The sequence below is a fragment of the Lagopus leucura genome, unplaced genomic scaffold (genome assembly GCF_019238085.1).
Source record: "Lagopus leucura isolate 7727_CA_CO unplaced genomic scaffold, USGS_WTPT01 Super-Scaffold_100002, whole genome shotgun sequence".
In the NCBI taxonomy this organism is placed as follows: Eukaryota; Metazoa; Chordata; class Aves; order Galliformes; family Phasianidae; genus Lagopus; species Lagopus leucura.
Window position 1 is genome coordinate 5893103 of NW_024962263.1, and position 13404 is coordinate 5906506.

Below are 13404 nucleotides of genomic sequence, written 5' to 3' on the forward strand. Positions count from 1 at the left end.
CAGCTGGTCAGCAGGCTGATCTGCCATATTTGGCGCTTGGATTCCCAGAGATGAAGAAAAACTGCAGTGCGGTGCGGGGGATATATGACTTGTCAGCACTGCAGAGGGAGAACAGGAGGCATGGATGAATGGAGGCTGCTCAGCTGCCCCAGCCCACCTAGTTAAATCTGCCCACCTTCCCTCAGCTTGTTTTCCTTCATCCTTGTTGGAAGAAAGGGATGTAGCTTCTGAAAATGTCATATCTCTACACAGCATTTGCATGCTGCCTTGCAAAACTCTCTCAAAGCAGGCTGCTGCACTCGGAATGTCCCATAGGAGCAGTGCAAGCAGGCTTTCAGGAAGCTTGCAGGGAGACCAAGCCTCTGCTCCTGCTTGCAGACCTCTTTGTGATCAGTGTGCAATGTTCTTCAGCATGGTTTGGAGGCAGCAAAAGGCACACAGACATCAAAGGGGTCTTGGCTGTCCAGAGCAACTTCTTGTAACCATTATTCTCACTGTTTTTTCCCTTTTCTTTTTTTTTTTTTTTTCCTTTGGAAGCAGACCTCATGACGCATCACATGAAGTATTTTTCTCCCGTCCCACACCTCCCAGCCAAGGAACTTGAGGGTTGCTGCCGGTGCAAATGAGCAACCCCACATGAGCCCATCTGTACTGCATGTGGCCCCCACACCCTCCACAGCTCATCAGGGAAAACCGCTGCTCCTCCCTGGTCCTGCACACATACGCACACATGTACAGGCACATCCAGAGAAGTGCACTGCTCCTTCTGGCCAGGAGGTAGGAAAAGGCTCTTTGCTCTTTCACGTGGCTCCTATGCCTCAGAGATAGGGGCTGCGGAATGATGGCATTCAGTTCTGTATTTGGGCAACCAGTGCTAGATACAGAGAAACTGCTGCAGATACACTTGGAGGGCTTCTACCCAGACAGCCAGGAGGGAGCCAAACCACTATGAGTATGACCTGACGCCTCCCGCAAGTCCCCTGGGTGAGATGCCTTAACAGCTTCTGCACAGAGATGCACGGCACAGACTGGCCCACTTTTTGCTGTTTCACTGCTGTGCACAGAGGTCAGGTTTTAATTGTGTTCTGGAGCCCTTCTGTACCTAAAAAATCCCCAAGGGATCTCCTGCAGGTCACAGTAACAAGTATCCCCTACGAGCTGTCATTATTTTACATCAGCTGAGCAGCAGGTACCACACAAGGCAAGCTGTTGCCTCCTCTGCGGCACCATTTCAGATGGTTGGATCCTTCTCTGCAGAGGGCCCACAAGACTCTGGCAGCTGCAGTCCTGCCAGGATACAGGTCCTGGCAGCACAAGATGAAGGAGAGCGCTCTGCAGGCTCACCTAGTGTAGCCAGGATGAAACTCTGGGCCCTTGTTTGGGGTAGACAGAGTGAACGTATAAAGGGAGGCAATTTAGTGAAGCTGTTTTGTGGCAGTTCATGCCCTGTGAAGACAAAGGAGAGACTGGAGACATTAGATCACCAAATGCAGGGCCTGACCCAAACTGAAATAAAGCTTCATCCAGGAGAGAAGAGCCAGGAAATGACACAAGGCTTTGTGAGTGTGATCCAAGTGATCTGCCTTTGCTTCAAACCACCAGCTCCCACAGGAATCTCACTGCCCAGCAGGATATGGGGGCTCCAGGATGCGCACCATCCATTGGGGTATTTTATGGAGCAAAGTCAGCCCAGTCCAAGAAAGATCCTCCCTGCTGATATTAGGGGCTGGCAGGCTGAGCAGAGAGGCCAGGGATTTAAAGGACCATAGAGAATAGACTCGTTCCTCCCTGCCAGATAATTTTCAGTCAAGCAATTGCTGAGGCACATTTAACACTTGGAAAGAGCCCGTGTGGCGCGTATAGACTGTGCTACACTTACACATCAGCTTTCTGACCTGGCAGCAGGCACAGTGCTGGCACTTTTGTGCGTGTATTTTTTTAGGTTTGGTAACTTACTTAATTGCCTGTCCCACTTCTGAACAGGATCTTCTAACTGGTCATTTTCAATAACAGTGAAACACAGGAAACAGCATGTTCCCACACTGCGGACCAGCCACTACGTCACACCAGCAACTGATAGGAAACACTCCCTGCAGCTGCCCCAGCAGCTCCACCCCATGAGCACATGCAGACCAGCTTACCCCAAGCTCAACGGAACAACAGAGAGCCCTGAGCATCCTAAAGCCTCGCCAAGGGGACCTGGCAGGATTTCATACAGATGTGCATATCCTAAGCTGCAGGTGGAAGCAAACAGCAGGCTGACCAGCCCATTATCATCAGTCAGGGCTCTCACTTCCCCTCCTGCTCCCAAGGATGGGAGCAAGCATTGTAAGCAGGACAATTCCTGCTGAAGGCTGTGTCCTCCCTGGTGGAAGGAACAGGGATGAGCAAGAAGTGAATCAGGAGGCAAGTCTATAGGGGATATGGAAACAGCCTGAAGATCCTTTCATTGCAAGGTAATGTCCTGTGTCTGGCCCAGTCCACAGATGTTACTAAGAGCTGCTACTTCACTGTTCCCGTTTCAAGGCTATGAATTGTTCAAGGCAGTGAGCTGGTCATGGCTATGAGTTGGCCATAGCTATGAGACCTTCTTTTGGCTTCTTATGTAACAGCTACTCACATAATTAAAACAACTGTTATCAACTTTGACCATCTTAGTAGAGAAACTGAGGATTTCATAGGAAATGACACCATAAATATTCTCCTTCTGTTCGTCTAGACGATCCGTCTCAGCCAGGCCTAAGGCATAAGAATGGGAAAGATGCTGTTGTCTTGTTCCATATCTAATGAGTTTAGTCACCAAAGTTAAGAAAGTGATGCACCAGTGATCGATCCAAGTGAAATATTTATTTAAATAGTGAAGACTCCCCGGAAAACAATTAACTAACATCTGCTGAACTGCCATGTGAAATGAGAGCTGGTATGTGAAAATATTGAAACTGAGAACTGAGAGCAGAAAATTCTTGCTACAGAGGAGGACAGCTAGTGTGTTCTTCTTATAATTAGGCATGCCTATTTTTCTGCAGCCCCTTCCCTGGCAATTTAGGGAAGAAAATCTTGTAGGATCCTTGCTCTACCAACAGTGGGAGTTACTATTTTTTTCACTAGAGATGCAAGTGAAGCAGCTTCAGACCCATATCACTTCATTTTTTGTGGTGCCCCCACTCAGATTTCTAACAGATGTTTCAGCTCTGGGGCAAGCCTTCAGCTTTGGAAAGTAAACTGAAAGTGAGGAATCATTGGGGGTCAATCTACGATTTTGTCTTCCCTTCTTCCCCATCTACCAAACAGAAATCAGCAATTTAATTTTGAAAATCAAATCACCTGGAAAGTCTCTGTAGCAAGGAAGAAGCTAGACTTCAGAACGTGAATCTGTAGATTAATAAAATTTGCATGCTTCATAGCCTGAATGGGTGAACCTGGACCTAAAGGACACTCAATGCTTGCTGTTGTTTGAGTTCACATGTCAGAATCTAGCCATAAATATCACAACTACACCAGGAATTTTGCTGTCCCTTAAACTGTTTATCTTTCCCCAATGTTTTTCAGCAGCAGTCATCCTGCAGTCCTGTCCTACTTAGATACATACTCATTAACTTTTTCTCCATATATTTTTAAAATGTATACATAATGAAGAATATGTATCTAATGTATCTATATTAAGCTACGCATGTGCTTAGCATCTAAATTCTTGTAGTGTACATAAATATTAGTTTGTTTAGAAATCTACTGCAACACTTTGCAGCTTCGTAAGTGAATACACCGAATCACAGCTGTAAAAATAAAAGGAATAAAAGTCCATTTTCTGACACATCATCACTTATTTGTTCCTGTTTACTCAGTAACTCACAGTGTCGGACAGGCTGTAAGCTACTCTCAGCCCTTAATGTGAATTCACAAAGTTCCCGCTGTGTTTGTAGACTTCACTCACATTTGCTCTTGCTTTGAGTGCTCAGAAATTAGCATCCAAGAATCTCAACAAAAGGGCTGTTATTCTTTCCCCTACAAAAGTAGTCCAACCCAAAACAGTGGTTGTGCCTTGGGAAATAGGCAGAAATGATGCAGGGGCAGCATGTCCTCGGCAAGGACACCCCATCCGCTGATGTTGCTTTTCCAGCCACCTTGGCTTCCATTCTGCTCACCCACCTCCTCCACTTATTACCTGAATCTCCCATGTTTATAGTCATTCTGCACAAATCAATCTGGCAACAGCAGCTGTTTTTGGACTGCATTTGTCTTGGTGTAATGTGCATGCAGGAACAAGCTCAATCTATGTATGATGCTCTGAATACATTCAGGGTCTAAAGGGCAAGGCATATGGGAAGCAGCTGAGGTCCCTTGGTTGGTTCAGCCTAGAGTAGAGGAGCCAAGAGGGGTCTCATGATGGCCTGCAGCTCCTCACAAGGAGTGGAGGGTCAGTGCTGAGCTCTGCTCTCCGGTAACAGCAACTGGACCCGAGGGAACAGCATGAGGCTGCGTCAGGAGAAGTCATGTTGGGGGTTAGGAAAAGGTTCTTCACCAGATGGTGGTGGGCATGGAACAGGCTGCCCAGGACTGTGGTCAAAGTCCTGAGCTGCCAGAGTTTAGGGAGTGTTAGGACAGTGCTCTCAGACATAGGGTTTGGATTTGGGGCTGTCCTATTTGAAGCCAGGAGTTGGATTTGGTGGTTCTTGTAGTTCCTTTCCAGCTCTGGATATTCAGTGATTCTACTTTTCTCTGGTACAGGGACAACCCCCAAAGTCACTGTCCCTGTCCCTGAGATAGTTATTAACTCTCAGGCCTGATCTCAGTGTTTTGATTTTCTTTCTACCTCAGGGTAATGAATGGGAATGATGCTTGATGAGGCAAGAAAGCAGCAAAAAAATGGCTTTAGTATTACTACAGCCAAGCAAGGCCAACAGTGTTACTCTGAAGGAGGAACACACACCCATGCAGTTAATGCTACTGTCAAGTTGAGCATTTGAAGGAAGCTAACAACTTTGTGCCAATTCCTGCTTTTCTGGGTTCTTTCCTGTTTGTTTTTTTTTTTATTTCACTCATATTTTCCTTTTCCATCTGAAGACAGACAGAGCTGAGAGGAACCCAGATGTAATTAAGACATAGCATCACGTGCAGCTTTCAAGAAGGGGAGGAAATGCACTGGCCATTATGTAGAGACTACAGAAACGAAGGAAGAGTCACGCTAATGAAGACAGGAAGGATGATGAACTCAGACTCACAGAGACAAGAAAGTGAATAAAAGCACCAGACTGAAACACAGCAGCAATTTTATTCCAGCAGCAGTTTTCCAAAAACGAAATTGGAATTAAAAATACGTTTATTACGAACAGCCAGCAACATCCACAGCCCAGCAGCATGCATATGGAGAACAGAGGATCACTGTCATCAGTGAGGTCAGGAGATGAAATGGGTGCTGGAGCCCAAAAGAGGCCCCAAGAAAGAGCAGAAATCTGGAAGCCCAGGCCAGCGAACTGATGGAGCTGGCAATTCTGCAGGCACTGAGGTCCTGATCTTGCTCCCAGCAAAAGTCAAAGGCAAAATTCCCATTGTATGACAGATCACAACTAATTTCCTGCAAGCTCGGTGGAGTTACTCAAGCCAGCTTCCAAAAACAAGTCAATGCATTTTAGAACAACAGCCAGAGGCTTGTTGTATTATAACATGACCCCTGAGGGGGTACAGATTGCTGCGAGGTGAGTCCTCCTAGTTATTGTTTTAGGCTGCTGACTCAGGAAGACAGGGCCACCTTGTTCCACATCTGAAAGGGCTTTTTTATTTATTCTGGGACCACACAGGCTAGAAATGCTTTGAGATCGTTATTTGTCAGTGGGAAGGGGATGAGGATGTTTTGGTTTTTTTCTCTCCTTCAGCACAAATAGTGAGGAAACTCAGGGTTTACAAGAAATGGCTACCCTATATGGTAGGACAGTGGGAGGCTGGAGGGATGCTGGAAATGAGCAGAGTACCAACATTGTGCCAGCACAGCAAGTGCAGCTTATTGAGCATCCCCAGGGCAGCCAAGCAGTATGAGTAGGTGGGGTCCAAATGTGAGGTGCTGCACAGGAAGATGCTGGGGGTGGCCAATCCCAAAGAAGAAGCTGTGAATGCAGCTGGCATCGTGCAGTTCCTACAAGCCATTAATAAATGCCAAAGAGAGAAGGAGTCAAGCAGGTTGCTGATTAAGGGTCCCCCTCCTTGACTGAGGATGGGAGACGGTGTCATGTGGTGCACCCTGATACACTCCTGTGGATTTATGTCCAATGTAGCAGAGCTTAAGATAAAACCAGAGGCTTTGGCAGGTTATTGCCAATTACTGTGAGGGTCTAGAAAGCCAGTTGGCATTGAGGCTGAAGCTGCCCTGCACTGCTGGCATGGCTTCTTCCCCAAGCACATCAACAATTGCTATTGAAGAGTGGCTGGTCAACAGTATCCTGGCACGGCTGTGCCTGTTGCCTCCTGGGCCGGTGCTCTGTCTGTTTGTCCAGACCTGAATTAGCCCACACTTAAATGAGTGCAGAAATGAAAAGAGCCTATCGCTTTCCTATCAGCAATTCATGGAACATTAAAGTCTGAATTGGCAAAAGTCCCACTTCACAGAGAGTGAGATCAGGCGCTCGCGCGGCGCTTCACATACAATTACTTTTAACTCGGCTCAGTTACCAGTGAACTATAATATCTGCGAGAATTTTTAAATGGATCATTTTGTCAGTTTTTCTCCTTACACTTGCTCTGCCTTAGACACTTGTCACCAATTTTATTTAATTAGCACCGCAATTGTATTAACACCACATTTTTTTAAATTTAATTATGCTTCTGCAGTACCCCAGCTTGTTTTGTGCAATTAGCGCTCTACTTTCATACAAATTAATCTCCCTGGAGAACTGCATCGAAAATAGAGAAAAAGAAGAGACCTCATTTAATGGAAGTAACAACACCAACTGACTGTATATGCATATAGCCTTCATATGTTGCCAAACACACAATTTGAGGTTTATGCCTCATGCACACAAAACGATCGAGTGGTTTTCTCAGGAGCTAATTCCGCTGTCAGTAATTTTATTTTGTCTGGTGATTTCCATCCTGGGCATAGTGCAAAGAGTTAAGCTCGTGTTCTGCTCTATCAGCCAATTTAATCTAAAGAGGACAGGAGGAAGACTGGTTCATGTATCTGGTAAATATTTGCTTTATCAGGGAATGTAACAGTGCCTCTAACAGCCCCTTCTCACCTCAGCTGCAGCCACACATCATCTGGGGCAGATTTAGGGTATTTCAAGCCACTGAGGGTTCAGCCCCTGTGGTTGTCTTTCTGTGCTGTTTGTTTAGTGTTCTGCCAGCCCTCCATGTAAACAGCGATGAACCTGAACACTAACATCTCCTCTGCTTTGCTCATACCACGAACTGCAAAGCACAGCTAATTCCTGTGGCAGAAGGGGAGGCTGGCTGAGCTTTACTCGTTATCCTTGCAGTGAGTGGGTGCTGTCAGCAGCACAAACATCATGAAAAGATGAAAAGTGAGCATGGTAGTGTAGACACCAGCTGATTAGGAAGCATCCAGCACTGACAAAATGTTGCTCTGGAGTCCTATCAAAAATCAGAGAAATCAGACCTTGGGCAGACACTTGAGATCATCACCTATGTGAGGACTTACTGCATTTTTGCATGTTTCTACCTGATCAGTTTCACAGGAGCTGATGCCCTTGCTATTGCCCTCCTAACATGTTGACCATGGCAGCAGACCGCTCCACCCTCTTTGAATCTTGCAGCGTGGCAGTCATGTCATTTTTGGGTATCTCTCTCAGAGATACCCACTCCTGCAACAGCCACATTGGCCCCAGCTCATTGCACCATCAGCTGAGGGTCAGCCCAGAAATCTAAGTGGGCTTGACCAAAAGCTATGTGGTGAAAAAATGCCCAAAGTGTGTTCACTAGTCCTCACTTCAGGCCTCAAACTGCTCTGTGTTTCTGGCAGAGGTCAACAGTTAAGGACACCTAACTGTGAGAAACTTTTGCAAAATGATCACCCATGTCACAGAGGAGCTGGAAATAATGTTAGGAAGAAGATGTTGGGCAGTTCAGATATTACTCCAAATCCATCTTGTCCTTCAGAATAGCACTGATTTTGCACAGACAGTCCACAACAGATACATTTGATCAGAAGTATTTAAAAATACATCACTTTTCATATTGTTACGGCTTCCCCTGCTTGCTTAAACTGCAATGAAGAACGTATAATGTTTAGAAGAAAAGCACAAATGGAAAGCTACTTAAAGAGCGGGGAAGCAAAAATCAGCCACACAAAATTGACAACAGATCAAAGACCATAATAGTGATTAACAGAAGTACATCAGGGTTCTTTGGTTTTTCAAAGCTTATTCAGAGCCAGCTGAAAGTGAAATATGTTATGCTACAACATTCCAGTGCACTTCAGTGTAAAAGTAAGTCTTGCTTAATATATATCAGCAAACTACAGACACGGCATTCCTTTTCACAACTGACTTCTTGAAACCTTACCCTTTAGCCAATGAAATGGCTGAGCATCTGACATCCTTGCCCTAGCCAAGCTGAGTTAACTGTCAAAGAAATAAAAGTCCAGGACTTACCTTGACATTTTCTATAGTCTGGGATATTTGAACATAGAAACAGAATGAAATTTGACTTTATCCCATCATCATCAAACAGTAGTTTGTTGCTTTGGCATCTCCTGATCATAAGTAGATAATAGGAGAAAATTTGGTATCCTTTAGTTGACTTGGTGACAGAGGAGCTTAAAAAGATCCAAAGGGATTTGGATAACTGTGGAAAAGTACAAAAAAGAAGTTCAGAAGGAGATGCCATCCCTACCATCCCATATGGTTGCTGGAGGACCCAGAGGCTGAGAAGAATAATGAGCTGCAGACCTCTCAAAAGCTTGTTCTCTGTACATGATCATGTGTCCAGTGACACCACTGGTAGATTAGAGCCAGTGCTCCCAGGACAACCTGGTGCCTTCAGAGGTCCATGGGCAGCAATTCCATTCACTCTACTTTGTCCCTGAAGGGACAGCACTTACAGGGAGGGCCGTGGCCAGCATTGTAGAGGGGACATTTCATCCCCCTTCTCCCCTGCGCTTGTGGCCCAGTATCACACCGGTTAAGCTGTTAGTGTGTGGCCTGTGCCAGTGCCTGGCTATTCCAGTCCCTTCTTTTACTCTCAAGCAGGTGTTTGCTTTTCTGATTGCTCAAAGGCAAAACACTGGGAATCTTCTAGCCAAAAACCCCGTGAAACAGGCTCTTCTGCCAGCTTTGCACAACACCACACATTTCTGTGATACCTCCAGCTAACGGGCTTCTTGTTAGCACATTAAAGTACGGCTGGCTAAAAGCCTCTTGTTAGCGCTTGCTGCATGGAGCAGTTGATCACTTCAGCAGCAGCAGACCAAGTTGCTTTAGAGATTAATGGCACAGCCACTCGGCTTTGTCCTTTCTATTTGTTAACTAGTTCGTTCTGCAAATAATAAATACAGAGAGGGGGAAAAAAAAAACCACAACCCTATTCTCCAGAACACCACTGTGAGGAGACAGGATTAGAATGACATCAAGTGGCTTTCAGCGTGACTTTGTGCAGTGTCAGGGTAGACATTCATACTGCAATACAATTATTCAGTCAATCCCACTCCCTGTGAAGTCAATGGATACTGTGCCAGTGACTTCAAAGGAGAGAGGATCATGCCCTCCTGTGCATTTTAGGGCTTTAACGGTGGTTTCTAAAAGCAGTTTTTAAACAAAGTAATCCCATTTATTTTTCAGAGAAACAAGCAGAAATACCAGACTTGCTAGCTGCAAGGGAATTCCTCTTTTTTTTTTTTTTTTTTTTAAGTTAATTGTGTTCATAAGTGAGAATGAAAACCATGATCACTTTTATTAATCTTCTGTAAAATGAAAATTCCAGAAGTGGAGAAGCTCAGTTGGGATCAATGAAAGCGCTGTTTTTCAGTAACATCAAAACATGTTGCTTCAGTTTTGATATCTGTTTCATAAGAGATTATGCTGTCATAGAGCATGCAAAATGAGTGTTTCAGTGATGTTTTAGTTGAAAGAGACACCAGAACAGTCCGGTCTGACAAGATCTCCATGGAATGTCTGGACTACATTACCAACTCTTCACTCTGGAGTTTACTTGTAACTGAAATTTAGAATGCAATGATTTCTCATTCTCTGATGGGAAAACAAAAAATCATAAGGAAGTTTTTAGTAGTTGCAACCTGATAGCTTGCAATGAGCACTAAGAGAACTTATATAAAGAGTTAATAAATGACCAACAGATAATACAGACATGCTACAGATGTGAATATTATGTGTTCCTACGCTCACAAGCGTGCAAGGGTAGCAGAAATTGAGAGAAGCCCACTGACCTCCTGGCCTTTACAGCAATTGATTAACCCTGTACTAAAACACTTATTTATCCTGTTGTAACCATTGTCCAGCCTGTCTGTGCAGCCCACCTCTGATGTGAAGCAGGACTGTTTCTTTGAGAGCCACCTTACATCAGCTCCTGGGGCAACATGTCAGATCTAGAGGCCGCCTTTATGTCCTGGCGCAGCACCCTGGCACTGGCCTGATGGGCATGATGGGTACGATGCTGAGTGGGGTTTGTGCCCCTGTTCACTTCAGGAAGCTCACAGTGCTGGAGGAGATGACGAGAGGGGGAGAGTGACATTCCACTACTAGTGGCACTGTGAGGCCACTAATTCTCACACCGATGGGGTTAATGTACCGCTTAAAGGCCACAGCGGCAAGAACAAGTGATTTGTCAAACCAATCATTTTTATTTTTTTTTTAAATCACCTTCAGAGTCCTGAGTGAAATTCAGGCTGAGGGAGATGGGCTTGTTTAGCTTGCAGAAGAGAAGGCTCCAGGGAGACCTCACTGTGGCCTTCCAGTACTTGAAGGGAGTTTATAAACAGGAGGGGGACAGACTTTTTACTGGTCTGATAGTGACAGGATAAGGGAGAATGGCTTTAAACTAAAGGAGAGGAGATTTAGGTTACAGGCTGCCCAGGGAGGTTGGAGGTTTAGGAACAGGCTGCCCAGGGAGGTGGTGGAGTCTCCTTCTCTGGAGATGTTCAAGACCTGCCTGGATGCCGACCTGTGCGACCTGCTGTAGGGAAACTGCTTTGGCAGGGGGGGTTGGACACGATGATCTCTGGAGGTCCCTTCCAACCTCTACAATTCTGTGATTCTGTGATTCTGTTAGATGTTAGGAGGAAATTCTTTGCTCAGAGGATGGTGAGACACTGGCACAGGATACTCGGAGAAGCTGTGGGTGCCCCATCCCTGCAGGTGTTCAAGGGCAGGTTGGATGGGGCAGCCTGATGTACTGCATGGCAGCCCTGCCCGTGGCCAGGGAGTTGGAACTAGATGATCTTTAAGGTTCCTTCCAACCTAAGCTACTCAATGATTCTCTGATTTTAACCCGTCAGCAGCCTCCTCAGTCACTCCCCATTCAGTCTTCCTTAGTGGCCTGCAATAGCACAGACACACTTAAATGTATCCCACTAAAGAACCAACGCAAGTGTGTTATGGTAATAAAGAACAGTGCCCCAAAATAGCTGCAGCATTTGAGATATCCCAGTTAATGTCACTGGTTAACAGAAATCTTAAGAGGCTTATTACAATAGCTCTGTTTCCTTGGTTAAGCAAAATCAACTCTAATTCACTCTTCCACCAGAGAGGTGAATGGAAAGCACTGGTAGCATGTCTTAGAGGAAGTCAGATTTTACCTGAATCCATTTAAATTAACACTGAAATTTTCACCACAATACTCACTAACTCATTTCCAATGAGGCATATATCAGTTTAAATTCATACAGCAGTTTGGTTCAGCTGTTAGAGAATCAGACAGTTCAGCAGGCTGCCACCTATCCTAGCAGTCACTAACATTGTCATTACTCCCAACCTGAACGAGACGCGCCAGACTGAGCGTTCGATCTGTTGAAGACGTGAGATGTCTACAATCATCCTTCAAATTTAAACACTAAAAGCAGAAAGGTGGATACCTTGAAGGGGGATTACAAGCAAAGCTAAGAGTCGAGAAAGATCTGCACTGTGAAGAAGCACTACTACAGTGCTAAAAGGCAGTGGGTCAACACCTGCAGCAACAGCTGCAGCAACACTTTAGCATGCAAGCCTGTGCACTTCAACGGAGTTGTGGCAGCTTGCGCAGTGTCTGAATTTGGATCTACAAAATGGCCCCACTGCCATCGTGGTTACTGGAGCTGCAGTGCTGAATCCCTGTGTGTCCCAACCCCTAATGCCATCCCTGGGCCTGTCTGTTGTCCCCACATAGCGAGCTCCTTGGGTCTCTGTGTCTAATTTGCAGGGTGGTCTTCAGGAGCTGAATCCTTCTCACCCAGAGTGACTAGCTGCAGGGATGTCTGAGTCAAGGGTTTTGCTTGTATGGTGTTGCTTGTGAGCATTGCTCACATCTTCTTGAAAAGACACTTATCCAATGTTTTTCTCCTTTCTTGTACCAGTACAGAGTAATTTCCAGATCAACCAAGTTATCAACACATACTCGACAGGAGCTGACGCCCTGCTTCACCTGTCATAAGTATACAGTGAGAGAGAAGGGAAGAAAGGAAGGCATCCATTCAAAAACACAGCTTCCATCCAAGAAAAAGTAATGCATGGCTGCATCCTCTTGCTCAAAGCTCAGGAATGCACAAATCCATCTACAGCACCTACAGTACCTCTTTTCACTTGCAAGTTCTTTAAAACAGCATGTGCACAGGATAAATAATGCCTATGTAGGACTTTAATGATAAAACTGATGATTCTACTTGCTTCCTGTAGTGTACTAAGGCATCACAGTAGCAGGAACTTCCAGAGTTCTTTGTTACATTGAACAGGCAGGCGCTGCTATATTTTGCCGAGTGAACATGGCTCAAGTCAGGAAAAACAAGGTCATTACTTATAGCACCACAAGCTTCATTTAACAGCATCACAAACAGAGGGAGAGAAAACCTCCACAGAACAAAACAGGAAGTAAAGGGCAAGGTGGAGCTCTGTTTCCTAATTCCCAGTAGTCCATACATAAGTTTCCATACCTCCTCCTACAACAGACCTGTTATATGCCAATTAACCCCTGCTCTGGCTAGTTCTCCAGCTCTTACTTTGCTGCAAATTTTCTCCCATTTTGCTGCAGAAAGGAAAACAAATACAGAGAAACAAAGAAAGGGAAAGAAGACTTGCCCATCCTGAAAGATTGCATTGCAAAGGACAGATTAAATATTCCCAGTCCTAGCAGACAGAAAGCTTGTAAAAATTCTCTCTCTCTCTCTTTTTTTTTTTTTCCTTCAGAATTTTACCATCTGGTTGCTATTGTTATCATTATTATGGAAATGTTTTTACTGTCAGAGAGAAGTAC